This window comes from Mesoplodon bidens (assembly GCF_964165515.1).
Source record: "Mesoplodon bidens genome assembly, contig: HAP1_SCAFFOLD_129, whole genome shotgun sequence".
Taxonomy (NCBI): domain Eukaryota; kingdom Metazoa; phylum Chordata; class Mammalia; order Artiodactyla; family Ziphiidae; genus Mesoplodon; species Mesoplodon bidens.
Window position 1 is genome coordinate 1,012,974 of NW_027671294.1, and position 27,935 is coordinate 1,040,908.

Genomic DNA, 27,935 nt, shown 5'->3' on the forward strand with positions numbered 1-27,935 from the left:
CAACCCACCTCACCTTTCCCCTTAAGCAGGCATAAGAGTGTTTTCTAAATGTGAGACTCTGTTTTGTTTTCTAATTCAGTTCATGTGTAGCCCTGTTTAGTTTCCCTTTATAAGTGATATCTTAGGATAAGTTTCTTTTTCTGTGTGACTTATTTCACTTAGAATCATCGTACCTAAATGCATTCATTATGCTGCTACTGTCCTTAAGACATTACTTGCATGGCTCAGGGATATTCCATCGTACATAAGTACCACAACTTCTCTATCCATTTTTCTCTTTCCTGTGATATTAAAGGTGTACCGAAGTCAAGGTTCTTGTAAACAGAGCAGTCGTAAACTTTGGGGTGGCTGTGTCCTCTTGATTTTTAATTTGCCCAATATATACGCCCATGAGTGGAAGTGCCCTAGGCTTTGTAGCTCTGTTTTGTAAATGTTTTATGAAACACCAAGCCCTTTTTCAGAGTGGCTCTTGGCCATATACATTCCTCAATTTAGCATAACAAAGCTCCCTGTTCCCCACAGCCTGTCTTGCCTTTCTGGTTTGTATAATACTCTCAGAATTCCCTTTTGATCGGAGGGAAGTGAGAATACCTTGTAGTGCTGATTCTCATTTCCCGCTTGCTTGGTTGGCCAAAAATGGTGAGCTCCCAGGAAGGAATCCCAAGCACCTGCTTTCTTTTGGAAAACGTCACTGCTCCTCAGAGGCATCTGTGGAGTGAACACCATCCTGGTGGTGTGGTTTTCAGGAGGCTTGTAAGCAGCAACATAGTTGCTTTCCAAAGGCTTCTTCCACATTCTCCATTTTCCAACTTGACCCCTCAGCACATTTACCAGCAATGTCTGACTGACTACTGGAGACTTTCAGCCACACTGGGCTAATGAATGATCACACATCGTTGGACGCGGGGTGTTTTATACGCCATGAATAGAATTACCCGCTTAATGACTTATCATGCCTAGGTGATTTCGATCGTCCAAATGCCAAACAATGTTGCCGGGTATTCTGTATTTTCTGATCGGGTGGACCTAGGGTGGACCTTGTGTCACAATAGAGAGATGACAGGTAAGAGTTGCCAGGATGTGCTTTAGGCTCAGGGATTCTTTCAGTGCCGTTCTGAGGGCCTCCACAGAGGGAGAGCCATGTTGAATGTAATACTGGCAAAAACGTTGTCCTGGCGATGCCTTACAGCTGTAGAAATCAAGCTCTGCAAGCGAGAAACAGTTCATTGCCCTTCCCTCTGTGTAGAAAGAGCTGACCCCAACCCTCTGTTCTGTGTTTTGTTCATCGGAATACAAAAAGTGGACTCCCAGCACACAATCTCACCCTCAGGAGGGAATGCATACTTGACTATATTAGGCCAATGGCAGGCCGTAGAGGATTTAAAGCACTCTATGAAGTCAGGGTTCGTGGAGATGGCTGCACACAAACCTTTGCTGAGAGGAAACCCTCGTGCTTACCTTGTGGTTAGGGGTCACGTTTACTTCACACTTTGGTTAGGGCAATCATGGGATGAGCTCCTAGCAAGGCACTGGAGACCACCTGGATTCATAGGAGAAAACTCACTTTCTTCACTGAGGCATTCCTAGAGGTGACTGGAAGACTGGCAACAGCAATGTCTTTCAGTCAGTCTTGAGGCCGCCACTATCTACTTTTTTTTTTAATAACAAGTTTAATCAGTTATACATATACATATGTTTCCATATTCCCTCCCTTTTGCATCTCCCTCCCACCCTCCCTATCCCACCCCTCCAGGCGGTCGCAAAGCACCGAGCTGATCTCCCTGTGCTATGCGGCTGCTTCCCACCAGCTATCTACCTTACGTTTGGTAGTGTATATATGTCCATGCCGCTCTTTCACTTTGTCACAGCTTACCCTTCCCCCTCCCCATATCCTCAAGTCCATTCTCTAGTAGGTCTGTGTCTTTATTCCTGTCTTACCCCTATGTTCTTCATGACATTTTGTTTTCTTAAATTCCATATATATGTGTTAGCATACAGTATTTGTCTTTCTCTTTCTGACTTACTTCACTTTGTATGACAGACTCTAGGTCTATCCACCTCATTACAAATAGCTCAATTTCATTTCATTTTATGGCTGAGTAATATTCCATTGTATATATGTGCCACATCTTCTTTATCCATTCATCCGATGATGGACATTTAGTTTGTTTCCAGCTCCGGGCTATTGTAAATAGGGCTGCTATGAACATTTTGGTACATGTCTCTTTTTGAATTATGGTTTTCTCAGGGTATATGCCCAGTAGTGGGATTGCTGGGTCATATGGTAGTTCTTTTTGTAGTTTTTTAAGGAACCTCCATACCGTTCTCCATAGCGGCTGTACCAATTCACTTTCCCACCAGCAGTGCAAGAGTGTTCCCTTTTTTCCACACCCTCTCCAGCATTTATTGTTTCTAGATTTTTTGATGATGGCCATTCTGACTGGTGTGAGATGATATCTCATTGTAGTTTTGATTTGCATTTCTCTAATGAGTAAAGATGTTGAGCATCCTTTCATGTGTTTGTTGGCAGTCTGTATATCTTCTGCGGAGAAATGTCTATTTAGGTCTTCTGCCCATTTTTGGATTGGGTTGTTTGTTTTTTGCTATTGAGCTGCAGGAGCTGCTTATAAATTTTGGAGATTAATCCTTTGTCAGTTGCTTCATTTGCAAATATTTTCTCCCATTCTGAGGGTTGTCTTTTGGTCTTGTTTATGGTTTCCTTTGCTGTGCAAAAGCTTTGAAGTTTCATTAGGTCCCATTTGTTTATTTTTGTCTTTATTTCCATTTCTCTAGGTGGGTCAAAAATGATCTTGCTGTGATTTATGTCATAGAGTGTTCTGCCTATGTTTTCCCCTAAGAGTTTGATAGTGTCTGGCCTTACATTTAGGTCTTTAATCCATTTTGAGCTTATTTTTGTGTATGGTGTTAGGGAGTGATCGAATCTCATACTTTTACATGTCCCTATCCAGTTTTCCCACAACCACTTATTGAAGAGACTGTCTTTTCTCCACTGTACATTCCTGCCTCCTTTATCAAAGATAAGGTGACCATATGTCCGTGGGTTTAACTCTGGGCTTTCTATCCTGTTCCATTGATCTATCTTTCTGTATTTGTGCCAGTACCATACTGTCTTGATTACTGTAGCTTTGTAGTATAGTCTGAAGTCAGGGAGCCTGATTCCTCCAGGTCCATTTTTCATTCTCAAAATTGCTTTGGCTATTCGGGGTCTTTTGTGTTTCCATACAAATTGTGAATTTTTTTGTTCTAGTTCTGTGAAAAATGCCAGTGGTAGTTTGATAGGGATTGCATTGAATCTGTAGATTGCTTTGGGTAGTAGAGTCATTGTCACAATGTTGATTCTTCCAATCCAAGGACATGGTACATCTCTCCATCTATTTGTATCATCTTTAATTTCTTTCATCAGTGTCTTATAATTTTCTGCATACAGGTCTTTTGTCTCCTTAGGTAGGCTAATTCCTAGATATTTTATTCTTTTTGTTGCAATGGTAAATGGGAGTGTTTCCTTGATTTCACTTTCAGATTTTTCATCATTAGTATATAGGAATGCCAGAGATTTCTGTGCATTAATTTTGTATCCTGCAACTTTACCAAATTCATTGATTAACTCTAGTAGTTTTCTGGTAGCATCTTTAGGATTCTCTATGTATAGTATCATGTCATCTGCAAACAGTGACAGCTTTACTTCTTCTTTTCCAATTTGGATTCCTTTTATTTCCTTTTCTTCTCTGATTGCTGTAGCCAAAACTTCCAAAACTAGGTTGAATAAGAGTGGTGAGAGTGGGCAACCTTGTCTTGTTCCTGATCTTGGTGGAAATGGTTTCAGTTTTTCACCATTGAGGACGATGCTGGCTGTGGGTTTGTCATATATGGCCTTTATTATGTTGAGGAAAGTTCCCTGTATGCCTACTTTCTGCAGGGATTTTATCATAAATGGGTGTTGAATTTTGTCGAAAGCTTTCTCTGCATCTATTGAGATGATCATATGGTTTTTCTCCTTCAATTTGTTAATATGGTGTATGACGTTGATTGATTTGCATATATTGAGTAATCCTTGCATTCCTGGAATAAACCCCACTTGATCACGGTGTATGATCCTTTGAATGTGCTGTTGGATTCTGTTTGCTAGTATTTTGTTGAGGATTTTTGCATCTATGTTCATCAGTGATATTGGCCTGTAGTTTTCTTTCTTTGTGACATACTTGTCTGGTTTTGGTACCAAGGTGATGGTGGCCTCGTAGAATGAGTTTGGGAGTGCTCCTCCCTCTGCTATATGTTGGAAGACTTTGAGAAGGATAGGTGTTAGCTCTTCTCTAAATGCCTGATAGAATTCGCCTGTGAAGCCATCTGGTCCTGGGCTTTTGTTTGTTGGAAGATTTTTTATCACAGTTTCAATTTCAGTGCTTGTGAGTGGTCTGTTCATATTTTCTATTTCTTCCTGATTCGGTCTTGGCAGGTTGTGCATTTCTAAGAATTTGTCCATTTCTTCCAGGTTGTCCATTTTATTGGCATAGAGTTGCTTATAGTAATATCTCATGATCTTTTGTATTTCTGCAGTGTCAGTTGTTACTTCTCCTTTTTCATTTCTAATTCTATTGATTTGAGTCTTCTCCCTTTTTTTCTTGATGAGTCTGGCTAATGGTTTATCAATTTTGTTTATCTTCTCAAGGAACCAGCTTTTAGTTTTATTGATCTTTGCTATCGTTTCCTTCATTTCTTTTTCATTTATTTCTGATCTGATTTTTATGATTTCTTTCCTTCTGCTAACTTTGGGATGTTTTTGTTCTTCTTTCTCTAATTGCTTTAGGTGCAAGGTTAGGTTGTTTATGCGAGATGTTTCCTGTTTCTTAAGGTGGGATTGTATTGCCCTAAACTTCCCCCTTAGAACTGCTTTTGCTGCATCCCATAGGTTTTGGGTCGTCGTGTCTCCATGGTCATTTCTTTCTAGGTATTTTTTAATTTCCTCTTTGATTTCTTCAGTGATCACTTCGTTATTAAGTAGTGTATTGTTTAGCCTCCATGTGTTTGTATTTTTTACAGCTCTTTTCCTGTAATTGATATCTAGTCTCATAGCATTGTGTTCGGAAAAGATACTTGATACAATTTTAATTTCCTTAAATTTACCAAGGCTTGATTTGTGACCCAAGATATGATCTATCCTGGAGAATGTTCAATGAGCACTTGAGAAAAATGAGTATTCCGTTGTTTTTGGATGGAATGTCCTATAAATAGCAATTAATTCCATCTTGTTTAATGTATCATTTAAAGCTTTTGTTTCCTTATTTATTTTCATTTTGGATGATCTGTCCAGTGGTGAAAGTGGGGTGTTAAAGTCCCCTACTATGAGTGTGTTACTGTCGATTTCTCCTTTTATGGCTGTTAGTATTTGCCTTATGTATTGAGGCGCTCCTATGTTGGGTGCATAAATATTTACAATTGTTATATCTTCTTCTTGGATCGATCCCTTGATGATTATGTAGTGTCCTTCTTTGTCTCTTCTAGTAGTCTTTATTTTAAAGTCTATTTTGTCTGATATGAGAATTGCTACTCCAGCTTTCTTTTGGTTTCCATTTGCATGGAATATCTTTTTCCATCCCCTAACTTTCAGTCTGTATGTGTCTCTAGGTCTGAAGTGGGTCTCTTGTAGACAGCATATATATGGGTCTTGTTTTTGTATACATTCAGCCAATCTGTGTCTTTTGGTGGGAGCATTTAGTCCATTTACATTTAAGGTAATTATCGATATGTATGTTCCTGTTCCCATTTTCTTATTTGTTTTGGGTTCATTATTGTAGGTCTTTTCCTTCTGTTGTGTTTCTTGCCTAGAGAAGTTCCTTTAGCATTTGTTGTAAAGCTGGTTTGGTGGTGCTGAACTCTCTCAGCTTTTGCTTGTCTGTAAACGTTTTAATTTCTCCATCAAATCTGAATGAGATCCTCGCTGGGTAGAGTAATTTTGGTTGCAGGTTTTTCTCCTTCATCACTTTAATTATGTCCTGCCACTCCCTTCTGGCTTGTAGAGTTTCTGCTGAGAGATCAGCTGTTAACCTGATGGGGATTCCCTTGTGTGTTTCTTGTTGTTTTTGCCTTGCTGCTTTTAATATGATTTCTTTGTGTTTAATTTTTGACAGTTTGATTAATATGTGTCTTGGCGTATTTCTCCTTGGATTTATTCTGTATAGGACTCTCTGTGCCTCCTGGACCTGATTAACTATTTCCTTTCACATATTAGGGAAGTTTTCAACTATAATCTCTTCCAATATTTTCTCAGTCCCTTTCTTTTACTCTTCTTCTTCTGGAACCCCTATAATTCGAATGTTGGTGCGTTTAATGTTGTCCCAGAGGTCTCTGAGACTGTCCTCTGTTCTTTTCATTCTTTTTTCTTTATTTTGCTCTGCAGCAGGTATTTCCACTATTTTATCTTCCACCTCACTTATCCGTTCTTCTGCCTTAGTTATTCTGCTATTGATCCCATCTAGAGTATTTTTCATTTCATGTATTGTGTTTTTAATCGATGCTTGATTCATCTTTAGTTCTTCTAGGTACTTGTTCACTGTTTCTTGCATTTTGTCTATTCTATTTCCAAGATTTTGGATCTGGGAAATAGAATCTTGGATCATCTTTACTATCATTATTCTGAATTCTTTTTCAGGTAGACTGCCTATTACATCTTCATTTGTTAGAGCTGGTGGGTTTTTATCTTGCTCCTTCTCCTGCTGTGTGTTTTTCTCTCTTCTCATTTTGCTTATGTTACTGTGTTTGTGGTCTCCTTTTTGCAGGCTGCAGGTTCGTAGTTCCCGTTGTTTTTGATGTCTGTCCCCAGTGGCTAAGGTTGGTTTAGTGGGTTGTGTAGGCTTCTTAGTGGAGGGGACTAGTGCCTGTGTTCTGGTGGATGAGGCTGGATCTTGTCTTTCTGGTGGGCAGGTCCAGGTCTGGTGGAGTGTTTTGGGGTGTCTGCGGACTTTTTATGATTTTAGGCCACCTCTCTGCTAATGAGTGGCGTTGTGTTCCTGTCTTTCTAGTTGCTTGCCTTAGGGTGTCCAGCACTTTAGCTTACTGGTCGATGAGTGAAGCTGGGTGCTGGTGTTGAGATGGAGATCTCTGGATGATTTTTGCCGTTTGATATTATGTGGAGCTGGGAGGTCTCTTGTGGACCAGTTTCCTGAAGTTGGCTCTCCCACCTCAGAGGCACAGCACTGACTCCAGGCTCCTCAATTTGGGATGATGTGTTGTCTATTCATGTATTCCACAGATGCAGGGTACATCAAGTTGATTGTGGAGTTTTAATCCGCTGCTTCTGAGGCTGCTGGGAGAGGTTTCCCTTTCTCTTCTTTGTTCTCACAGCTCCTGGGTCTCAGGTTTGGATTTGGCCACGCCTCTGCGTGTAGGTCGCTGGAGGGCATCTGTTCTTTGCTCAGACAGGACAGGGTTAAAGGAGCAGCCTCTTCGGGGACACTGGCTCACTCAGGCCGGGCGGGAGGGAGGGGCACGGAGTTCGGGGCGAGCCTGCAGCGGCAGAGGTCGGCGTGGCGTTGCACCAGACCGAGGCGCGCCGTGCGTTCTCCCAGTGAAGCCGCCCCTGGATCCCGTTACCCCGGCAGTGGCGGGCTGCACAGGCTCCCGGAAAGACAGTGTAGGCAGTGACCTGCGCTCGCACACAGGCTTCTTGGCAGCGGCAGCAGCAGCCCCAGGGTCCCACGCCCGTCACTGGGCTCCGCGCTTTCAGTCGCGACTCGCGCCCGTCTGTGGAGCCCCTTCAAGCAGCGCTCTGAATCCCCACTGCTCACGCACCAGGAAACCAAGAGGGAAGAAAAAGTCTCTTGCTTCTTCAGCAGCTCCAGAGTTCTCCCAGACTCCCTCCCGGCTAGCTGTGGCACATTAGCCCCCTTCAGGCTGAGTTCTCGCCGCCAGCCCCAGTCCTCTCCCCGCGCTCTGAGCGAAGCCCGAGCCTCAGCTTCCAGCACTGCGCGCCCCGGTGGGCGAGCAGACAACCTCTCGGGGCAGCGAGCGCTGCTCAGCACCGATCCTCTGTGTGGGGATCTCTCCGCTTTGCCCAACCCAGGTATGTGGGGAGTTTCTTGCCTTTTGGGATGTCTGGGGTCTTCGGCCAGCGTTCAGTAGGTGTTCTGTAGGAGTTGTTCCACGTGTAGCTGTATTTCTGATGTATCCGTGGGGAGGAAGGTGATCTCCACCTCTTACTCTTCCACCATCTTACCCGGAAGTCTCACTATCTACTTTTAAAATGGGGAAAACACTGCCTTTTACCAGGCTTCTCGATTAAAAACTGGATAACCCAGCACATGTATCCATCATCTCTAACATTCCAGGGGAGACCCTTGGAACACAATTCGGCCTTCTGCGATGAAACTTTTGGATGCAGTGTGTGCTGCATGTGGTGAACGGCATAAACCTCCTAATGCCCTCAGTAGGCCTAGGTGACTTTGGATGTTCCAAATGTCTAGCAATGCTCGGGGTTACTCTCTACATTATTTCGGGCTAGACCTAAAGTCCCGTTTCCGCATCACTTAGAGAGACGTCGAGCAGGAGTCCCCAAACCGAATTGGAGCCCCAGTGGTTTCTTTCAGGGCAGCTTAGTTTTTCTCAACGTGGCAGACACGCAGGGAACGAAACCCTGCCAAGAACCGCGTTTCTGAGGCTGTTTCAAAGCTGTGGAACGCCAGCCATAGAGGACACCTTAGTTCCCGGCCCTTCCAACTGCATAGGGAGGGATGTGCCCAGAGCTGTGTATCCCTTGATGGCGCTCAGAAGGCTTTGGGTACACAGTGTACTTCCTTGGAAAGAAGTGCCCACGTGAGAGTCTTGAGCGCTGTGAGGCATACTAAAGCTAAAGCTGTCCATTGACTAAGACCTCCTGAAAACCGGGGCACCCGTTTCTCTGGGAATGGGAAAATGTGCAACTTACCTCGAGACTGCAGGTCACAGTTAGTGGGCACCTTCACTACACTGTGCTCCTGGGGGTGAGCTCCCGGGAAGGAATCGCAAGCACCTGGTTTCTTTTGGAAAAACTCACTGCTCCTCAGAGGCATCTGTGGAGTGAATAGTATCCTGGTGGTGTGGTTTTCAGGCGGCTTGGAAGCTGCAACGGAGTGGCTTTCCAAAGGGGGAAAGTCGGGCTTCTCCCACGTACTCCCAGTGCCACCTTGGCCCAATGGCGCATTTACCAGCACTCTCTGAAGGACACCCGGAGACTTTCAACAACACTGGGCCTTTCTATGATCCCACTTCGTTGGACGAGGTGTGTTTTGCGTACCACGAAGAGCAGCACCCGCTTAATGACTTAGTCTGGCATCGGGGACCTTGGATCGTCCAAATGCCTCACAGTTGTAGCGGGTTTTCTGTACTTTCTGTCAGGCTGCACCTGAAGTGTACCTTGCGTCACAATAGTGAGATGACAGGTTAAGCGTTGCCAGGATGCACTTTTGGCTCAGGGATTCTTTCAGTGCCGTTCGGAGGGCCTCCACACAGGGATAGCCACGCTGAATGTCATACAGGCCAAAACGTTGTCCCGGGGCTGCCTTACAGCTGTAGACATCAAGCTCTGCAAGAGAGAAGCAGTTCATTGCCCTTCCCTCTGCGTAGAAAGAGTTGAGCCCAGCAGTCTGTCCTGTGTTGTGTGGCTTGGAAAACAAAAAGGGGACTCTCAGTGCATGTGCTCTCCCTCAGAAGGGAACTCACAGGCGACTCTCTTAGGCCTACGCAAAGCCGCAGAGGAGTTAAAGCACTCTGTGGAGTCAGGGTTCATGGAGGTGGCTGCTCACAAAACTTGGCTGAGGGCCTCCCTGGTGGCGCAGTGGTTGAGAGTCCGCCTGCCGATGCAGGGGATACGGGTTCGTGCCCCGGTCCGGGAGGATCCCATATGCCGCGGAGCGGCTGGGCCCGTGAGCCATGGCCGCTGAGCCTGCGCATCCGGAGCCTGTGCTCCGCAAGGGGAGACGCCACAACAGTTAGAGGCCCGCGTACCAAAAAAAAAAAAAAAAAAAAAACTTGGCTGAGAGGAAACACTCGTGCTTACCTTGAGGCTAGGGGTCACGTTTACTTTGCACTTTAGCTAGGGCAAGCGTGGGATGAGCTCTTAGCAAGGCAATGGAGACAACCTGGATTCATAGGAGAAAACTCACTTTCTTCACTGAGGCATTCCTTGAGGTGACTAGAAGACGGGTAACGGCAGTGTCTTTCCGTCAGCCTTGAGGCCGCCACTGTCGACCTTTCAAATGGGGAAAAGACTGCCTTTTTCCAGGCTTCTCAATTACCAACTGGATCACCCAGCACATACACCTATCTTCTCTGAAAATCCAAGGGAGACCCTTGGAACACAATTCGGCCTTCTGCGATGAAACTTTTGGATGCAGTGTGTGCTGCATGTGGTGAACGGCATAAACCTCCTAATGCCCTCAGCAGGCCTAGGTGACTTTGGATGTTCCAAATGTCTAGCAATGCTCGGGGTTACTCTCTACATTATTTCGGGCATGACCTAAAGTCCCGTTTCCGCATCACTTAGAGAGACGTCGAGCAGGAGTCCCCAAACCGAATTGGAGCCCCGCTGGTTTCTTTCAGGGCAGCTTAGATTTTCTCAACGTGGCAGACACGCAGGGAACGAAACCCTGCCAAGAACCGCGTTCCTGAGGCTGTTTCAAAGCTGTGGAACGCCAGCCATAGTGGACACCTTAGTTCCCGGCCCTTCCAACTGCATAGGGAGGGATGTGCTCAGAGCTGTGTATCCCTTGAATGCGCTCAGAAGGCTTTGGGTACACAGTGTACTTCCTTGGAAAGAAGTGCCCACGTGAGAGTCTTGAGCGCTGTGAGGCATACTAAAGGTAAAGCCGTCCATTGACTAAGACCTCCTGAAAACCGGGACGCCCCTATCTCTGGGAATGGGAAAATGTGCACCTCACCTCGAGACTAGAGGTCACAGTTAGTGGGCACATTAGCTACAGTGTGATCCTGGGGTTGAGCTCCCTGGAAGGAATCGCAAGCACCTGGTTTCTTTTGGAAAAACTCACTGCCCATCAGAGGCATCTGCGGAGTGAATAGTATCCTGGTGGTGTGGTTTTCAGGCTGCTTGGAAGCTGCAACGGAGTGGCTTTCCAAAGGGGGATAGTCGGGCTTCTCCCACGTTCTCCCAGTGCCAACTTGGCCCCATGTCGCATTTACCAGCACTCTCTGACTGACACCCGGATACTTTCAACAACACTGGGCCTTTCTATGAACCCACTTCGTTGGACGTGGGGTGTTTTGCGTACCACGAAGAGCAGCACCCGCTTAATGACTTAGTCAGGCATAGGGGACCTTGCATCGTCCAAATGCCTCACAGTTGTAGCGGGTTTTCTGTACCTTCTGTCAGGCTGCACCTGCAGTGTACCTTGTGTCACAATAGTAAGATGACAGGTTAAGCGTTGCCAGGATGCACTTTAGGCTCAGGGATTCTTTCAGTGCCGTTCGGAGGGCCTCCACACAGGGAGAGCCACGCTGAATGTCACAGTGGCCAAAACGTTGTCCAGGGGCTGCCTTATAGCTGTAGACATCAAGCTCTGCAAGTGAGAAGCAGTTCATTGCCCTTCGCTCTGCGTAGGAAGAGTTGACGCCAGCTGTCTGTCCTGTGTTGTGTGGCTTGGAAAACGAAAAGGGGACTCACAGCGCACATGCTCTCCCTCAGAAGGGAACTCCCAGGCGACTCTCTTAGGCCTACGCAAAGCCGCAGAGGAGTTAAAGCACTCTATGGAGTCAGGGTTCATGGAGGTGGCTGCACACAAAACTTGGCTGAGAGGAAACACTCGTGCTTACCTTGAGGCTAGGGGTCACGTTTACTTTGCACTTTAGCTAGGGCAAGCGTGGGATGAGCTCCTAGCAAGGCACTGGAGACCACGTGGATTCGTAGGAGAAAACTCACTTTCTTCACTGAGGCATTCCTAGAGGTGACTAGAAGACGGGTAACGGCAGTGTCTTTCCGTCAGCCTTGAGGCCGCCACTGTCGACCTTTCAAATGGGGAAAAGACTGCCTTTTTCCAGGCTTCTCAATTAACAACTGGATCACCCAGCACATACACCTATCTTCTCTGACAATCCAAGGGAGACCCTTGGAACACAATTCGGCCTTCTGCGATGAAACTTTTGGATGCAGTGTGTGCTGCATGTGGTGAACGGCATAAATCTCCTAATGCCCTCAGCAGGCCTAGGTGACTTTGGATGTTCCAAATGTCTAGCAATGCTCGGGGTTACTCTCTACATTATTTCGGGCTAGAACTAAAGTCCCGTTTCCGCATCACTTAGCGAGACGTCGAACAGGAGTCCCCAAACCGAATTGGAGCCCCGGTGGTTTCTTTCAGGGCAGCTTAGTTTTTCTCAACGTGGCAGACACGCAGGGAACGAAACCCTGCCAAGAACCGCGTTCCTGAGGCGGTTTCAAAGCTGTGGAACGCCAGCCATAGAGGACACCTTAGTTCCCGGCCCTTCCAACTGCATAGGGAGGGATGTGCCCAGAGCTGTGTATCCCTTGATGGCGCTCAGAAGGCTTTGGGTACACAGTGTACTTCCTTGGAAAGAAGTGCCCACGTGAGAGTCTTGAGCGCTGTGAGGCATACTAAAGCTAAAGCCGTCCATTGACTAAGACCTCCTGAAAACCGGGGCGCCCCTATCTCTGGGAATGGGAAAATGTGCACCTTACCTCGAGACTAGAGGTCACAGTTAGTGGGCACCTTAGCTACAGTATGCTCCTGGGGGGGAGCTCCCCGGAAGGAATCGCAAGCACCTGGTTTCTTTTGGAAAAACTCACTGCTCCTCAGAGGCATCGGTGGAGTGAATAGTATCCTGGTGGTGTGGTTTTCAGGCGGCTTGGAAGCTGCAACGCAGTGGCTTTCCAAAGGGGGAATGTCGGGCTTCTCCCACATTCTCCCAGTGCCAACTTGACCCCACGGCGCATTTACCAGCACTCTCTGACTGACACCCGGAGACTTTCAACAACACTGGGCCTTTCTATGAACACACTTCGTTGGACGGGGGGTGTTTTTCGTGCCACGAAGAGCAGCACCCGCTTAATGACTTAGTCAGGCATAGGGGACCTTGGATCGTCCAAATGCCTCACAGTTGTAGCAGGTTTTCTGTACTTTCTGTCAGGCTGCACCTGCAGTGTACCTTGCGTCACAATAGTGAGATGACAGGTTAAGCGTTGCCAGGATGCACTTTAGGCTCAGGGATTCTTTCAGTGCCGTTCGGAGGGCCTCCACACAGGGATAGCCTAGCTGAATATCATACTGGCCAAAACGTTGTCCCGGGGCTGCCTTACAGCTGTAGACATCAAGCTCTGCAAGCGAGAAGCAGTTCATTGCCCTTCCCTCTGCGTAGAAAGAGTTGAGCCCAGCAGTCTGTCCTGTGTTGTGTGGCTTGGAAAACAAAAAGGGAACTCACAGCGCACATGCTCTCCCTCAGAAGGGAACTCACAGGCGACTCTCTTAGGCCTACGCAAAGCCGCAGAGGAGTTAAAGCACTCTATGGAGTCAGGGTTCATGGAGGTGGCTGCACACAAAACTTGGCTGAGAGGAAACACTCGTGCTTACCTTGAGGCTAGGGGTCACGTTTACTTTGCACTTTAGCTAGGGCAAGCGTGGGATGAGCTCCTAGCAAGGCACTGGAGACCACCTGGATTCGTAGGAGAAAACTCACTTTCTTCACTGAGGCATTCCTAGAGGTGAATAGAAGACGGGTAACGGCAGTGTCTTTCCATCAGACTTGAGGCCGCCACTGTCGACCTTTCAAATGGGGAAAAGACTGCCTTTTTCCAGGCTTCTCAATTACCAACTGGATCACCCAGCACATACACCTATCTTCTCTGACAATCCAAGGGAGACCCTTGGAACACAATTCGGCCTTCTGTGATGAAACTTTTGGATGCAGTGTGTGCTGCATGTGGTGAACGGCATAAACCTCCTAATGCCCTCAGCAGGCCTAGGTGACATGGATGTTCCAAATGTCTAGCAATGCTCGGGGTTACTCTCTACATTATTTCGGGCTAGACCTAAAGTCCCGTTTCCGCATCACTTAGAGAGACGTCGAGCAGGAGTCCCCAAACCGAATTAGAGCCCCGCTGGTTTCTTTCAGGGCAGCTTAGTTTTTCTCAACGTGGCAGACACGCAGGGAACGAAACCCTGCCAAGAACCGCGTTCCTGAGGCTGTTTCAAAGCTGTGGAACGCCAGCCATAGAGGACACCTTAGTTCCCGGCCCTTCCAACTGCATAGGGAGGGATGTGCCCAGAGCTGTGTATCCCTTGATGGCGCTCAGAAGGCTTTGGGTACACAGTGTACTTCCTTGGAAAGAAGTGCCCACGTGAGAGTCTTGAGCGCTGTGAGGCATACTAAAGCTAAAGCCGTCCATTGACTAAGACCTCCTGAAAACCGGGGCGCCCCTATCTCTGGGAATGGGAAAATGTGCACCTTACCTCGAGACTAGAGGTCACAGTTAGTGGGCACCTTAGCTACAGTATGCTCCTGGGGGGGAGCTCCCCGGAAGGAATCGCAAGCACCTGGTTTCTTTTGGAAAAACTCACTGCTCCTCAGAGGCATCGGTGGAGTGAATAGTATCCTGGTGGTGTGGTTTTCAGGCGGCTTGGAAGCTGCAACGCAGTGGCTTTCCAAAGGGGGAATGTCGGGCTTCTCCCACATTCTCCCAGTGCCAACTTGACCCCACGGCGCATTTACCAGCACTCTCTGACTGACACCCGGAGACTTTCAACAACACTGGGCCTTTCTATGAACACACTTCGTTGGACGGGGGGTGTTTTTCGTGCCACGAAGAGCAGCACCCGCTTAATGACTTAGTCAGGCATAGGGGACCTTGGATCGTCCAAATGCCTCACAGTTGTAGCGGGTTTTCTGTACTTTCTGTCAGGCTGCACCTGCAGTGTACCTTGCGTCACAATAGTGAGATGACAGGTTAAGCGTTGCCAGGATGCACTTTAGGCTCAGGGATTCTTTCAGTGCCGTTCGGAGGGCCTTCACACAGGGAGAGCCACGCTGAATATCATACTGGCCAAAACGTTGTCCCGGGGCTGCCTTACAGCTGTAGACATCAAGCTCTGCAAGCGAGAAGCAGTTCATTGCCCTTACCTCTGCGTAGAAAGAGTTGACCCCAGCAATCTGTCCTGTGTTGTGTGGCTTGGAAAACAAAAAGGGAACTCACAGCGCACATGCTCTCCCTCAGAAGGGAACTCACAGGCGACTCTCTTAGGCCTACGCAAAGCCGCAGAGGAGTTAAAGCACTCTATGGAGTCCGGGTTCATGGAGGTGGCTGCACACAAAACTTGGCTGAGAGGAAACACTCGTGCTTACCTTGAGGCTAGGGGTCACGTTTACTTTGCACTTTAGCTAGGGCAAGCGTGGGATGAGCTCCTAGCAAGGCACTGGAGACCACCTGGATTCGTAGGAGAAAACTCACTTTCTTCACTGAGGCATTCCTAGAGGTGACTAGAAGACGGGTAACGGCAGTGTCTTTCCGTCAGCCTTGAGGCCGCCACTGTCGACCTTTCAAATGGGGAAAAGACTGCCTTTTTCCAGGCTTCTCAATTACCAACTGGATCACCCAGCACATACACCTATCTTCTCTGACATTCCAAGGGAGACCCTTGGAACACAATTCGGCCTTCTGCGATGAAACTTTTGGATGCAGTGTGTGCTGCATGTGGTGAACGGCATAAACCTCCTAATGCCCTCAGTAGGCCTAGGTGACTTTGGATGTTCCAAATGTCTAGCAATGCTCGGGGTTACTCTCTACATTATTTCGGGCTAGACCTAAAGTCCCGTTTCCGCATCACTTAGAGAGACGTCGAGCAGGAGTCCCCAAACCGAATTGGAGCCCCGCTGGTTTCCTTCAGGGCAGCTTAGTTTTTCTCAACGTGGCAGACACGCAGGGAACGAAACCCTGCCAAGAACCGCGTTCCTGAGGCTGTTTCAAAGCTGTGGAACGCCAGCCATAGAGGACACCTTAGTTCCCGGCCCTTCCAACTGCATAGGGAGGGATGTGCCCAGAGCTGTGTATCCCTTGATGGCGCTCAGAAGGCTTTGGGTACACAGTGTACTTCCTTGGAAAGAAGTGCCCACGTGAGAGTCTTGAGCACTGTGAGGCATACTAAAGCTAAAGCCGTCCATTGACTAAGACCTCCTGAAAACCGGGGCGCCCCTATCTCTGGGAATGGGAAAATGTGCACCTTACCTCGAGACTAGAGGTCACAGTTAGTGGGCACCTTAGCTACAGTATGCTCCTGGGGGGGAGCTCCCCGGAAGGAATCGCAAGCACCTGGTTTCTTTTGGAAAAACTCACTGCTCCTCAGAGGCATCGGTGGAGTGAATAGTATCCTGGTGGTGTGGTTTTCAGGCGGCTTGGAAGCTGCAACGCAGTGGCTTTCCAAAGGGGGAAAGTCGGGCTTCTCCCACATTCTCCCAGTGCCAACTTGACCCCACGGCGCATTTACCAGCACTCTCTGACTGACACCCGGAGACTTTCAAAAACACTGGGCCTTTCTATGAACACACTTCTTTGGACGGGGGGTGTTTTTCGTGCCACGAAGAGCAGCACCCGCTTAATGACTTAGTCAGGCATAGGGGACCTTGGATCGTCCAAATGCCTCACAGTTGTAGCGGGTTTTCTGTACTTTCTGTCAGGCTGCACCTGCAGTGTACCTTGCGTCACCATAGTGAGATGACAGGTTAAGCGTTGCCAGGATGCACTTTAGGCTCAGGGATTCTTTCAGTGCCGTTCGGAGGGCCTCCACACAGGGATAGCCACGCTGAATATCATACTGGCCGAAACGTTGTCCCGGGGCTGCCTTACAGCTGTAGACATCAAGCTCTGCAAGCGAGAAGCAGTTCATTGCCCTTCCCTCTGCGTAGAAAGATTTGACCCCAGCAGTCTGTCCTGTGTTGTGTGGCTTGGAAAACAAAAAGGGAACTCACAGCGCACATGCTCTCCCTCAGAAGGGAACTCACAGGCGACTCTCTTAGGCCTACGCAAAGCCGCAGAGGAGTTAAAGCACTCTATGGAGTCAGGGTTCATGGAGGTGGCTGCACACAAAACTTGGCTGAGAGGAAACACTCGTGCTTACCTTGAGGTTAGGGTTCACGTTTACTTTGCACTTTAGCTAGGGCAAGCGTGGGATGAGCTCCTAGCAAGGCACTGGAGACCACCTGGATTCGTAGGAGAAAACTCACTTTCTTCACTGAGGCATTCCTAGAGGTGACTAGAAGACGGGTAACAGCAGTGTCTTTCCGTCAGCCTTGAGGCCGCCACTGTCGACCTTTCAAATGGGGAAAAGACTGCCTTTTTCCAGGCTTCTCAATTACCAACTGGATCACCCAGCACATACACCTATCTTCTCTGACAATCCAAGGGAGACCCTTGGAACACAATTCGGCGTTCTGCGATGAAACTTTTGGATGCAGTGTGTGCTGCATGTGGTGAACGGCATAAAGCTCCTAATGCCCTCAGCAGGCCTAGGTGACTTTGGATGTTCCAAATGTCTAGCAATGCTCAGGGTTACTCTCTACATTATTTCGGGCTAGACATAAAGTCCCGTTTCCGCATCACTTAGAGAGACGTCGAGCAGGAGACCCAAACCGAATTGGAGCCCCGGTGGTTTCTTTCAGGGCAGCTTAGTTTTTCTCAACGTGGCAGACACGCAGGGAATGAAACCCTGCCAAGAACCGCGTTCCTGAGGCTGTTTCAAAGCTGTGGAACGCCAGCCATAGAGGACACCTTAGTTCCCGGCCCTTCCAACTGCATAGGGAGGGATGTGCCCAGAGCTGTGTATCCCTTGATGGTGCTCAGAAGGCTTTGGGTACACAGTGTACTTCCTTGGAAAGAAGTGCCCACGTGAGAGTCTTGAGCGCTGTGAGGCATACTAAAGCTAAAGCCGTCCATTGACTAAGACCTCCTGAAAACCGGGGCGCCCCTATCTCTGGGAATGGGAAAATGTGCACCTTACCTCGAGACTAGAGGTCACAGTTAGTGGGCACCTTAGCTACAGTATGCTCCTGGGGGGGAGCTCCCCGGAAGGTATCGCAAGCACCTGGTTTCTTTTGGAAAAACTCACTGCTCCTCAGAGGCATCTGTGGAGTGAATAGTATCCTGGTGGTGTGGTTTTCAGGCGGCTTGGAAGCTGCAACGCAGTGGCTTTCCAAAGGGGGAAAGTCGGGCTTCTCCCACATTCTCCCAGTGCCAACTTGACCCCACGGTGCATTTACCAGCACTCTCTGACTGACACCCGGAGACTTTCAACAACACTGGGCCTTTCTATGAACACACTTCGTTGGACGGGGTGTGTTTTTCGTGCCACGAAAAGCAGCACCCGCTTAATGACTTAGTCAGGCATAGGGGACCTTGGATCGTCCAAATTCCTCACAGTTGTAGCGGGTTTTCTGTACTTTCTGTCAGGCTGCACCTGCAGTGTACCTTGCGTCACAATAGTGAGATGACAGGTTAAGCGTTGCCAGGATGCACTTTAGGCTCAGGGATTCTTTCAGTGCCGTTCGGAGGGCCTCCACACAGGAATAGCCACGCTGAATATCATACGGCCGAAACGTTGTCCCGGGGCTGCCTTACAGCTGTAGACATCAAGCTCTGCAAGCGAGAAGCAGTTCATTGCCCTTCCCTCTGCGTAGAAAGAGTTGAGCCCAGCAGTCTGTCCTGTGTTGTGTGGCTTGGAAAACAAAAAGGGAACTCACAGCGCACATGCTCTCCCTCAGAAGGGAACTCACAGGCGACTCTCTTAGGCCTACGCAAAGCCGCAGAGGAGTTAAATCACTCTATGGAGTCAGGGTTCATGGAGGTGGCTGCACACTAAACTTGGCTGAGAGGAAACACTCGTGCTTTCCTTGAGGCTAGGGGTCACGTTTACTTTGCACTTTAGCTAGGGCAAGCGTGGGATGAGCTCCTAGCAAGGCACTGGAGACCACCTGGATTCGTAGGAGAAAACTCACTTTCTTCACTGAGGCATTCCTAGAGGTGACTAGAAGACGGGTAACGGCAGTGTCTTTCCGTCAGCCTTGAGGCCGCCACTGTCGACCTTTCAAATGGGGAAAAGACTGCCTTTTTCCAGGCTTCTCAATTACCAACTGGATCACCCAGCACATACACCTATCTTCTCTGACAATCCAAGGGAGACCCTTGGAACACAATTCGGCCTTCTGCGATGAAACTTTTGGATGCAGTGTGTGCTGCATGTGGTGAACGGCATAAACCTCCTAATGCCCTCAGCAGGCCTAGGTGACTTTGGATGTTCCAAATGTCTAGCAATGCTCGGGGTTACTCTCTACATTATTTCGGGCTAGACCTAAAGTCCCGTTTCCGCATCACTTAGAGAGACGTCGAGCAGGAGTCCCCAAACCGAATTGGAGCCCCGCTGGTTTCTTTCAGGGCAGCTTAGTTTTTCTCAACGTGGCAGACACGCAGGGAACGAAACCCTGCCAAGAACCGCGTTCCTGAGGCCGTTTCAAAGCTGTGGAACGCCAGCCATAGAGGACACCTTAGTTCCCGGCCCTTCCAACTGCATAGGGAGGGATGTGCCCAGAGCTGTGTATCCCTTGATGGCGCTCAGAAGGCTTTGGGTACACAGTGTACTTCCTTGGAAAGAAGTGCCCACGTGAGAGTCTTGAGCGCTGTGAGGCATACTAAAGCTAAAGCCGTCCATTGACAAAGACCTCCTGAAAACCGGGGCGCCCCTATCTCTGGGAATGGGAAAATGTGCTCCTTACCTCGAGACTAGAGGTCACAGTTAGTGGGCACCTTAGCTACTGTATGCTCCTGGGGGGGAGCTCCCCGGAAGGAATCGCAAGCATCTGGTGTCTTTTGGAAAATCTCACTGCTCCTCAGAGGCATCGGTGGAGTGAATAGTATCCTGGTGGTGTGGTTTTCAGGCGTCTTGGAAGCTGCAACGCAGTGGCTTTCCAAAGGGGGAAAGTCGGGCTTCTCCCACATTCTCCCAGTGCCAACTTGACCCAACGGCACATTTACCAGCACTCTCTGACTGACACCCGGAGACTTTCAACAACACTGGGCCTTTCTATGAACACACTTCGTTGGACGGGGGGTGTTTTTCGTGCCACGAAGAGCAGCACCCGCTTAATGACTTAGTCAGGCATAGGGGACCTTGGATCGTCCAAATGCCTCACAGTTGTAGCGGGTTTTCTGTACTTTCTGTCAGGCTGCACCTGCAGTGTACCTTGCGTCACAATAGTGAGATGACAGGTTAAGCGTTGCCAGGATGCTCTTTAGGCTCAGGGATTCTTTCAGTGCCGTTCGGAGGGCCTCCACACAGGGAGAGCCACGCTGAATGTCATACTGGCCGAAACGTTGTCCCGGGGCTGCCTTACAGCTGTAGACATCAAGCTCTGCAAGCGAGAAGCAGTTCATTGCCCTTCCCTCTGCGTAGAAAGAGTTGACCCCAGCAGTCTGTCCTGTGTTGTGTGGCTTGGAAAACAAAAAGGGAACTCACAGCGCACGTGCTCTCCCTCAGAAGTGAACTCACAGGCGACTCTCTTAGGCCTACGCAAAGCTGCAGAGGAGTTAAAGCACTCTATGGAGTCAGGGTTCATGGAGGTGGCTGCACACAAAACTTGGCTGAGAGGAAACACTCGTGCTTACCTTGAGGCTAGGGGTCACGTTTACTTTGCACTTTAGCTAGGGCAAGCGTGGGATGAGCTCCTAGCAAGGCACTGGAGACCACCTGGATTCGTAGGAGAAAACTCACTTTCTTCACTGAGGCATTCCTAGAGGTGACTAGAAGACGGGTAATGGCAGTGTCTTTCCGTCAGCCTTGAGGCCGCCACTGTCGACCTTTCAAATGGGGAAAAGAATGCCTTTTTCCAGGCTTCTCAATTACCAACTGGATCACCCAGCACATACACCTATCTTCTCTGACAATCCAAGGGAGACCCTTGGAACACAATTCGGCCTTCTGCGATGAAACTTTTGGATGCAGTGTGTGCTGCATGTGGTGAACGGCATAAACCTCCTTATGCCCTCAGCAGGCCTAGGTGACTTTGGATGTTCAAATGTCTAGCAATGCTCGGGGTTACTCTCTACATTATTTCGGGCTAGACCTATAGTCCCGTTTCCGCATCACTTAGAGAGACGTCGAGCAGGTGTCCCCAAACCGAATTGGAGCCCCGGTGGTTTCTTTCAGGGCAGCTTAGTTTTTCTCAACGTGGCAGACACGCAGGGAACGAAACCCTGCCAAGAACCGCGTTCCTGAGGCTGTTTCAAAGCTGTGGAACGCCAGCCATAGAGGACACCTTAGTTCCCGGCCCTTCCAACTGCATAGGGAGGGATGTGCCCAGAGCTGTGCATCCCTTGATGGCGCTCAGAAGGCTTTGGGTACACAGTGTACTTCCTTGGAAAGAAGTGCCCACGTGAGAGTCTTGAGCGCTGTGAGGCATACTAAAGCTGTAGCCGTCCATTGACTAAGACCTCCTGAAAACCGGGGCGCCCCTATCTCTGGGAATGGGAAAATGTGCACCTTACCTCGAGACTAGAGGTCACAGTTAGTGGGCACCTTAGCTACAGTATGCTCCTGGTGGGGAGCTCCACGGAAGGAATCGCAAGCACCTGGTTTCTTTTGGAAAAACTCACTGCTCCTCAGAGGCAGCTGTGGAGTGAATAGTATCCTGGTGGTGTGGTTTTCAGGCGGCTTGGAAGCTGCAACGCAGTGGCTTTCCAAAGGGGGAAAGTCGGGCTTCTCCCACATTCTCCCAGTGCCAACTTGACCCCACGGCGCATTTACCAGCACTCTCTGACTGACACCCGGAGACTTTCAACAACACTGGGCCTTTCTATGAACACACTTCGTTGGACGGGGGGTGTTTTTCGTGCCACGAAGAGCAGCACCCGCTTAATGACTTAGTCAGGCATAGGGGACCTTGGATCGTCCAAATGCCTCACAGTTGTAGCGGGTTTTCTGTACTTTCTGTCAGGCTGCACCTGCAGTGTACCTTGCGTCACAATAGTGAGATGACAGGTTAAGCGTTGCCAGGATGCACTTTAGGCTCAGGGATTCTTTCAGTGCCGTTCGGAGGGCCTCCACACAGGGAGAGCCACGCTGAATGTCATACTGGCCGAAACGTTGTCCCGGGGTTGCCTTACAGCTGTAGACATCAAGCTCTGCAAGCGAGAAGCAGTTCATTGCCCTTCCCTCTGTGTAGAAAGAGTTGACCCCAGCAGTCTGTCCTGTGTTGTGTGGCTTGGAAAACAAAAAGGGAACTCACAGCGCACATGCTCTCCCTCAGATGGGAACTCACAGGCGACTCTCTTAGGCCTACGCAAAGCCGCAGAGGAGTTAAAGCACTCTATGGAGTCAGGGTTCATGGAGGTGGCTGCACACAAAACTTGGCTGAGAGGAAACACTCGTGCTTTCCTTGAGGCTAGGGGTCACGTTTACTTTGCACTTTAGCCAGGGCAAGCGTGGGATGAGCTCCTAGCAAGGCACTGGAGACCACCTGGATTCGTAGGAGAAAACTCACTTTCTTCACTGAGGCATTCCTAGAGGTGACTAGAAGACGGGTAACGGCAGTGTCTTTCCGTCAGACTTGAGGCCGCCACTGTCGACCTTTCAAATGGGGAAAAGACTGACTTTTTCCAGGCTTCTCAATTACCAACTGGATTACACAGCACATACACCTATCTTCTCTGACAATCCAAGGGAGACCCTTGGAACACAATTCGGCCTTCTGCGATGAAACTTTTGGATGCAGTGTGTGCTGCATGTGGTGAACGGCATAAACCTCCTAATGCCCTCAGCAGGCCTAGGTGACTTTGGATGTTCAAATGTCTAGCAATGCTCGGGGTTACTCTCTACATTATTTCGGGCTAGACCTAAAGTCCCGTTTCCGCATCACTTAGAGAGACATCGAGCAGGAGTCCCCAAACCGAATTGGAGCCCCGGTGGTTTCTTTCAGGGCAGCTTAGTTTTTCTCAACGTGGCAGACACGCAGGGAACGAAACCCTGCGAAGAACCGCGTTCCTGAGGCTGTTTCAAAGCTGTGGAACGCCAGCCATAGAGGACACCTTAGTTCCCGGCCCTTCCAACTGCATAGGGAGGGATGTGCCCAGAGCTGTGTATCCCTTGATGGCGCTCAGAAGGCTTTGGGTACACAGTGTACTTCCTTGGAAAGAAGTGCCCACGTGTGAGTCTTGAGCGCTGTGAGGCATACTAAAGCTAAAGCCGTCCATTGACTAAGACCTCCTGAAAACCGGGGTGCCCCTATCTCTGGGAATGGGAAAATGTGCACCTTACCTTGAGACTAGAGGTCACAGTTAGTGGGCACCTTAGCTACAGTATGCTCCTGGGGGGGAGCTCCCCGGAAGGAATCGCAAGCACCTGGTTTCTTTTGGAAAAACTCACTGCTCCTCAGAGGCATCTGTGGAGTGAATAGTATCCTGGTGGTGTGGTTTTCAGGCGGCTTGGAAGCTGCAACGCAGTGGCTTTCCAAAGGGGGAAAGTCGGGCTTCACCCACATTCTCCCAGTGCCAACTTGACCCCACGGCGCATTTACCAGCACTCTCTGACTGACACCCGGAGACTTTCAACAACACTGGGCCTTTCTATGAACACACTTCGTTGGACGGGGGGTGTTTTTCGTGCCACGAAGAGCAGCACCCGCTTAATGACTTAGTCAGGCATAGGGGACCTTGGATCGTCCAAATGCCTCACAGTTGTAGCGGGTTTTCTGTACTTTCTGTCAGGCTGCACCTGCAGTGTACCTTGCGTCACAATAGTGAGATGACAGGTTAAGCGTTGCCAGGATGCACTTTAGGCTCAGGGATTCTTTCAGTGCCGTTCGGAGGGCCTCCACACAGGGATAGCCACGCTGAATATCATACTGGCCAAAACGTTGTCCCGGGGCTGCCTTACAGCTGTAGACATCAAGGTCTGCAAGCGAGAAGCAGTTCATTGCCCTTCCCTCTGCGTAGAAAGAGTGGACCCCAGCAATCTGTCCTGTGTTGTGTGGCTTGGAAAACAAAAAGGGAACTCACAGCGCACATGCTCTCCCTCAGAAGGGAACTCACAGGCGACTCTCTTAGGCCTACGCAAAGCCGCAGAGGAGTTAAAGCACTCTATGGAGTCAGGGTTCATGGAGGTGGCTGCACACAAAACTTGGCTGAGAGGAAACACTCGTGCTTACCTTGAGGCTAGGGGTCACGTTTACTTTGCACTTTAGCTAGGGCAAGCGTGGGATGAGCTCCTAGCAAGGCACTGGAGACCACCTGGATTCGTAGGAGAAAACTCACTTTCTTCACTGAGGCATTCCTAGAGGTGACTAGAAGACGGGTAACGGCAGTGTCTTTCCGTCAGCCTAGAGGCCGCCACTGTCGACCTTTCAAATGGGGAAAAGACTGCCTTTTTCCAGGCTTCTCAATTACCAACTGGATCACCCAGCACATACACCTATCTTCTCTGACAATCCAAGGGAGACCCTTGGAACACAATTCGGCCTTCTGCGATGAAACTTTTGGATGCAGTGTGTGCTGCATGTGGTGAACGGCATAAACCTCCTAATGCCCTCAGTAGGCCTAGGTGACTTTGGATGTTCCAAATGTCTAGCAATGCTCGGGGTTACTCTCTACATTATTTCGGGCTAGACCTAAAGTCCCGTTTCCGCATCACTTAGAGAGACGTCGAGCAGGAGACCCAAACCGAATTGGAGCCCCGCTGGTTTCTTTCAGGGCAGCTTAGTTTTTCTCAACGTGGCAGACACGCAGGGAACGAAACCCTGCCAAAAACCGCGTTCCTGCGGCGGTTTCAAAGCTGTGGAACGCCAGCCATAGAGGACACCTTAGTTCCCGGCCCTTCCAACTGCATAGGGAGGGATGTGCCCAGAGCTGTGTATCCCTTGATGGCGCTCAGAAGGCTTTGGGTACACAGTGTACTTCCTTGGAAAGAAGTGCCCACGTAAGAGTCTTGAGCGCTGTGAGGCATACTAAAGCTAAAGCCGTCTATTGACAAAGACCTCCTGAAAACCGGGGCGCCCCTATCTCTGGGAATGGGAAAATGTGCTCCTTACCTCGAGACTAGAGGTCACAGTTAGTGGGCACCTTAGCTACAGTATGCTCCTGGGGGGGAGCTCCCCGGAAGGAATCGCAAGCACCTGGTTTCTTTTGGAAAATCTCACTGCTCCTCAGAGGCATCGGTGGAGTGAATAGTATCCTGGTGGTGTGGTTTTCAGGCGGCTTGGAAGCTGCAACGCAGTGGCTTTCCAAAGGGGGAAAGTCGAGCTTTTCCCACATTCTCCCAGTGCCAACTTGAACCCACGGCGCATTTACCAGCACTCTCTGACTGACACCCGGAGACTTTCAACAACACTGGGCCTTTCTATGAACACACTTCGTTGGACGGGGGGTGTTTTTCGTGCCACGAAGAGCAGCACCCGCTTAATGACTTAGTCAGGCATAGGGGACCTTGGATCGTCCAAATGCCTCACAGTTGTAGCGGGTTTTCTGTACTTTCTGTCAGGCTGCACCTGCAGTGTACCTTGCGTCACAATAGTGAGATGACAGGTTAAGCGTTGCCAGGATGCACTTTAGGCTCAGGGATTCTTTCAGTGCCGTTCGGAGGGCCTCCACACAGGGAGAGCCACGCTGAATATCATACTGGCCAAAACGTTGTCCCGGGGCTGCCTTACAGCTGTAGACATCAAGCTCTGCAAGCGAGAAGCAGTTCATTGCCCTTCCCTCTGCGTAGAAAGAGTTGACCCCAGCAGTCTGTCCTGTGTTGTGTGGCTTGGAAAACAAAAAGGGAACTCACAGCGCACATGCTCTCCCTCAGAAGGGATCTCACAGGCGACTCTCTTAGGCCTACGCAAAGCCGCAGAGGAGTTAAAGCACTCTATGGAGTCAGGGTTCATGGAGGGGGCTGCACACAAAACTTGGCTGAGAGGAAACACTCGTGCTTACCTTGAGGCTAGGGGTCACGTTTACTTTGCAATTTAGCTAGGGCAAGCGTGGGATGAGCTCCTAGCAAGGCACTGGAGACCACCTGGATTCGTAGGAGAAAACTCAATTTCTTCACTGAGGCATTCCTAGAGGTGACTAGAAGACGGGTAACGGCAGTGTCTTTCCATCAGCCTTGAGGCCGCCACTGTCGACCTTTCAAATGGGGAAAAGACTGCCTTTTTCCAGGCTTCTCAATTACCAACTGGATCACCCAGCACATACACCTATCTTCTCTGACAATCCAAGGGAGACCCTTGGAACACAATTCGGCCTTCTGTGATGAAACTTTTGGATGCAGTGTGTGCTGCATGTGGTGAACGGCATAAACCTAATGCCCTCAGCAGGCCTAGGTGACTTTGGATGTTCCAAATGTCTAGCAATGCTCGGGGTTACTCTCTACATTATTTCGGGCTAGACCTAAAGTCCCGTTTCCGCATCACTTAGAGAGAGGTCGGGCAGGAGTCCCCAAACCGAATTGGAGCCCCGCTGGTTTCTTTCAGGGCAGCTTAGTTTTTCTCAACGTGGCAGACACGCAGGGAACGAAACCCTGCCAAGAACCGCGTTCCTGAGGCTGTTTCAAAGCTGTGGAACGCCAGCCATAGAGGACACCTTAGTTCCCGGCCCTTCCAACTGCATAGGGAGGGATGTGCCCAGAGCTGTGTAACCCTTGATGGCGCTCAGAAGGCTTTGGGTACACAGTGTACTTCCTTGGAAAGAAGTGCCCACGTGAGAGTCTTGAGCGCTGTGAGGCATACTAAAGCTAAAGCCGTCCATTGACTAAGACCTCCTGAAAACCGGGGCGCCCCTATCTATGGAATGGGAAAATGTGCACCTTACCTTGAGACTAGAGGTCACAGTTAGTGGGCACCTTAGCTACAGTATGCTCCTGGGGGGGAGCTCCCCGGAAGGAATCGCAAGCACCTGGTTTCTTTTTTTTTTTTTTTTTTTTTTTTTTTTTTTTTTTTTTTTTTTTTTGCGGTATGTGGGCCTCTCATTGTTGTGGTCTCTCCCGTTGCGAAGCACAGGCTCCGGACGCGCAGGCTCAGCAGCCATGGCTCACGGGCCCAGCCGCTCCGCGGCATGTGGGATCTTCCCGGACTGGGGCACGAACCCGTGTCCCCTGCATCGGCAGGCGGACTCTCAACCACTGCGCCACCAGGGAAGCCCACCTGGTTTCTTTTGGAAAAACTCACTGCTCCTCAGAGGCATCGGTGGAGTGTATAGTATCCTGGTGGTGTGGTTTTCAGGCGGCTTGGAAACTGCAACGCAGTGGCTTTCCAAAGGGGGAAAGTCGGGCTTCTCCCACATTCTCCCAGTGCCAACTTGACCCCACGGCGCATTTACCAGCACTCTCTGACTGACACCCGGAGATTTTCAACAACACTGGGCCTTTCTATGAACACACTTCGTTGGACGGGGGGTGTTTTTCGTGCCACGAAGAGCAGCACCCGCTTAATGACTTAGTCAGGCATAGGGGACCTTGGATCGTCCAAATGCCTCACAGTTGTAGCGGGTTTTCTGTACTTTCTGTCAGGCTGCACCTGCAGTGTACCTTGCGTCACAATAGTGAGATGACAGGTTAAGCGTTGCCAGGATGCACTTTAGTCTCAGGGATTCTTTCAGTGCCGTTCGGAGGGCCTCCACACAGGGATAGCCACGCTGAATATCATACTGGCCAAAACGCTGTCCCGGGGCTGCCTTACAGCTGTAGACATCAAGCTCTGCAAGCGAGAAGCAGTTCATTGCCCTTCCCTCTGCGTAGAAAGAGTTGACCCCAGCAGTCTGTCCTGTGTTTTGTGGCTTGGAAAACAAAAAGGGAACTCATAGCGCACATGCTCTCCCTCAGAAGGGAACTCACAGGCGACTCTCTTAGTCCTACGCAAAGCCGCAGAGGAGTTAAAGCACTCTATGGAGTCAGGGTTCATGGAGGTGG